Raw genomic sequence first — 4,407 nt, forward strand, 5'->3', positions numbered from 1 at the left:
AGGAGCCAAAATAAACCTGCCCTGGTCATGGGTGCCAGGTATTGTGTTGCAGGGACGAGACTGACCAAGACATCGGGAGACCTGAGCCTGTGGCCGGATTGGGCGGAGCCCCTTCCAGCTCAGCTACCAGGAGCCCTGGCTTCCGCCCGCGCCCCATATCCTCCCGCGCCCACATCAAGCACACACCTCATGGAGATGAAGCTCCTTTAGAACGCTGTGGGGCAGTTCGGCTGTAGTCACCTGCTGTAGTCCTAACCCCGAAGCATCAGAATGTGGCCTCTCCGGGTAACCCACAGCCAGGTCAATGCAGCAGGTCCTCAGCCACAGGACCAGAGCCCGAGACAAACGCTCAGGGAGGCCTCCTGAGCAAAGGCTTGGGCAGGGCCGAGTGGTCCTCCAAAGGCCGAGCAGCACCAAAGAGGACTGCAGCCCTCAGAAGCCGGACGAGCTCGGGTGACAGGGTCCCCCCTCAGCCTCAGAGGGCCCAGCCCCGCCAACACCCTGACCTGGAGCGTCCAGCCTGCAGAGCAGGACAAGCAGTATTAGCCATGCCGTTTGTAGGACTTGGTTTTAGCTGCCTGCCATTGTTTTTCCAGAGAAAACTGGTTTTCTGTGAGGTTAAAAATTTGGTTCATTTCTAGTTATCTTTTTTTTGGTACTGGGGATCGAACTCAGGTCCTTGCGCTTGCAAGGCAGGTGTCAGAACCAGCCCCAGTTTCTTATTTCTAGATCCAGGGCAGTGTCCCTCATCCTGTGCCCCCACATGCCATCCACCTGGGCTTTTGGGTGACACCAAGGCCTTGGTGTAGGAGCCTCCTACTTGAGCTTCCAGGCGAAGGATGCAGTCTGCAGCTCTGTGGCACCTGGAGCCCAGTGACATCTTCCAAGAGGGCCCCGGGGGCTGCTGGAGAAGCACCAGACTGCAGCACCCAAGGGGCCGCTTTAGGAGGAGCTGTGTTCTGGTTTCCTTTACCACGTGCAATCCTTACAGCATTGGACACAGCAGCAGGCAGAGGCAACAGTGCCTAAGGCAGCGCTGACATGGCCTCAAGTCCTGTCCTTTGTTTTGCTTTCCTTTCCTTTCCTTCTTCATTTTCTTGAGACAGGGTCTCACTACATAGACTGAGCTTAGGCTGATCTTTCACCAGGTAGCCCAGGGTGACCTTGAACTCCTGGTGATCCTCCTGCCTCAGCCTCCTGAATGTCGGAATTATAGGCATGTGCCACCACGCCCAGCTTCATGGGCATTTCTGTGATGTTAGGAAAAACTGAGGCTACTGGCCATGCCTTGGGCTCGTTCCTCTTAGCCTTGCTGTCCAAGCTCTGCCTGGCAACTTGAAGTGTTCATACCCAGGGACCACCCAGAAGATTCAGGGCTTCCCACAGTCATGCACAGCTGTGGGCCTCACAGCCTGGATTCCTTGCAGCTCCCTGCTGCTCTGCTCAGGACGGTACGGCCCTGTGGCTAAGGACTCGGCCGCCTTGGAGTGGTCAGCGCTGTGTGGCTGCCTGCGAGGGGGCTGCTTGGCTCCTCCCACCTTCAGTCCCACATGGCCGTGGCCGTCCCTGAGAAGCAGGCAGGATCCCTGCACCGAGCCTGTGGTCACCACGCCCTCTGCCCACCGCGTCACTGTTTCTGAGTCACTGGTACTGCTGGACAGGCTGGTGAGCAAGGAGGACCATGCCTCACAGTGACACCGTCCTCGAGGCCCCGGGTCAGCGCCGTCGAGCAGCCCTACTTCTTCTATTGTCTGAGACGGCCCGTGCCGGGCTTGCCGTCCTGTGCCCTGGCTCTGAGCCGAGCCACCAGACACGCGTCCTTCTCAACTCCCCTGCTCCAGGCTAGGTGGGGGAAAGGATTCCAGGTGCTGACATCCACCCTCTAAAGGAGGAGAGGTCAGTTCTGGTTCACATTTCAGTCCATGATCTTCTGGCTCCAAAGCCGAAGGCGTGGTACCTGGACCACAGAAAGAACACAGCCCAGCATACTGACCGGACGAGGGCTGAACTGCCAGACCGACTGAGTGTCCTTCTGTGACAGAGAAACCTACTTTGGTGACACCAGAAGCAGTGGTTATCAGATGCTGTGGCTTCGTTGTCTTAAGTTCCAGCCTAATAGCAGTCAGGTCTAAAAGCTTAACTGAATTCTGCCAACTAGGGGAGACAAGCTCCAAAAACAGACCAGAGGCTCAGCAGGATTTTTTTTTTCTTTTTTTCTTTTTTTGGTGGTATCAGAATGGAATCTAGGCCTTTTATTTTATTTTATATTATTTTGTCACAGAGTCTCACTAAATTACTAAATTGCCCAGGCTGGGCTGAAATTTGTGATCCTGCTGCCTCAGCCTCCTGAGTAGCTGGAATTACAGGTGTATGCTTCAGGATCACTTTCTGAATAAGAAAGAGGAACAAGAAACTCTTTCCTTTGAAGAACTGGCAGAAAAACATGCTGCCCACCTGCCCGCCTACAGTACAATGTAGAACTCGTTCAGCAAAAATGTATCCGCCTCCACCTGGATCGGGAGAGCCCGGAGTGAGATTTGAAGGCGAGGCTGCAAAGCAGGGAGGTGGCAGAGAAGGGCCAGATGTTTCAGGGAAGGGAGCAGAGTTGGGACGGAGGCCGTGAGTGGGGTGAGAAAGTGACCTGGGTTCAAGGGGCTCAAGGGGGGCATTCAGCCGCAGGAAGAGCAGTAGCAGGGCTCTGGGGAGCGAGGGGAGGGAAAAGGGTAGCACAGACAGAGGCCGGCTCCTTCCACCCGTCCTCACCATCAGAAAAGCACTGCTCTGAACAGCAGGGGAGCATCTGGCTTCCGTCACCCCCAGGGCCACCCAGTGTCCTCAGCACCCTGGCGCCACACTCACAGGCAAAGTCCAGGCGGGAAGTAGGTGACCGACATCCACAGCGGCCAAGACCCAGGGGTGCATGGCTCTCCTGGATGACGGGCTCTGCAGGCCCAGGAACTGACAGCAGCTGCGCCCACGCGAGGGCTGCTTGGCTCAGTCCTTGACCTCAGAAGGAATGGAGACTGCGCTGCCCAGAGAGGCTGAGGAACCTCCCTGAAGGATCAGGCATTTGGGACCCCTGCTGGAAAGGCTGTCCTGCTGCCAGACAGGCATACAGGCTGGAGGAGACCAGTGCACATGCGTGTTTCACCAGCCCATGGCAACTCTCACACTCACACACAGACACCATGTGTTCCCAGTCACCAAGGCAACAGCTCCTGGATCGGCACTTTGTTCTTCTCAGGCTGGAAGCCCTGGCCCAGGACCCTGTAGAGGGGCGCCACACTCCCTTGGGAGGTGCAATCACCCGGCTTCCGAGCCGTCCAAGGCCCACCGCATCCTCACTTGGCGCTGCCTCGGGTCCACATCACTCAGTAACTCACTGAAAGTGATGGCAACACAGAATGGCCCTTAGGACTTTCACTGTGACTCCGGACACGCACAGGTGAGCCCAGCGTTGTGCCAGCTTCACGTAATAGCGCTGGGGTTCAAAGCAATCCAGAGTTGATGTGGGAAAGAATCCAGGCCAGTACATGCCTGTGGTCCCGGTCGCACGGAAGGCTGACACAGGGAGATGGCTTGAGCCCAGGGGTTCGAGGCCCGCCTGTGCAAGACCGCCAGACCCTCACATTAGGAAAAGACAAAGAAAAAGAAGAGGAGCCAGTGTGGGCCCTAAAGGATGGAGAGACCGGTTCCGAGGTTAAAGGGGAGCTCTGGCCCTGATTTGGGGGCACAGACTTAGTCTTTTAAAAGCAGTCCATGAGGGCTAGGGATGTAGCTCAGTGGCACTGTGCCTGCCTGGCAAGTGCAAGGTCCTGTGTTCCAGCCCCGGTACCAAAACAAAAGAGGGCTTATTTTTTTTTTTAAAAGTAGTTCATGTTTCTTTCCTCCTCCAGCTAATGTACATTGTGTTCCATGTTAACTATTTTAGGTTTCATGGTTGCAATGCCAACACATAGGGTCAGGAAACAGTTACAACTTTCAAAATCCAAATATCGATCAATCGGCTCTTGACAACATTCTTGCAGTAAACAGGCAGGACTGTCTATAACTATGCCTGAGGTCAGTCAACAGAGCCCACTGGAACTGTCAGCGGCTCCCTCCAAGACTGTGAGGCAGAAGCTTTCCCTCCCTGAGTGGCAGGAGGCAGAATCCCTAACCCACCATCCACTGTGCCCTGCCCGTGGGCACCAGACAGCAGGCAGGGGACGTAGCCACCTCTGAGAAGAGCTGGGCAGGGCCCATAGGGCCTAGCCGAGGACACCAGGCTCTGAGGCCCAGGAGGAGCCGGTGCCCAGCACGGGATGAGCAGTGGCTGCAAGGAGAGCCCCAGTCCCAGGCCACCTCGTGGGGGAACAGGGCCCGGGGTCAGGGCCAGGCCCCAGGCGGTGGGGTCGTGGGGCAAGG

The sequence above is a fragment of the Fukomys damarensis genome, unplaced genomic scaffold (assembly GCF_012274545.1).
Source record: "Fukomys damarensis isolate Sample0158 unplaced genomic scaffold, DMR_v1.0_HiC HiC_scaffold_5, whole genome shotgun sequence".
In the NCBI taxonomy this organism is placed as follows: Eukaryota; Metazoa; Chordata; class Mammalia; order Rodentia; family Bathyergidae; genus Fukomys; species Fukomys damarensis.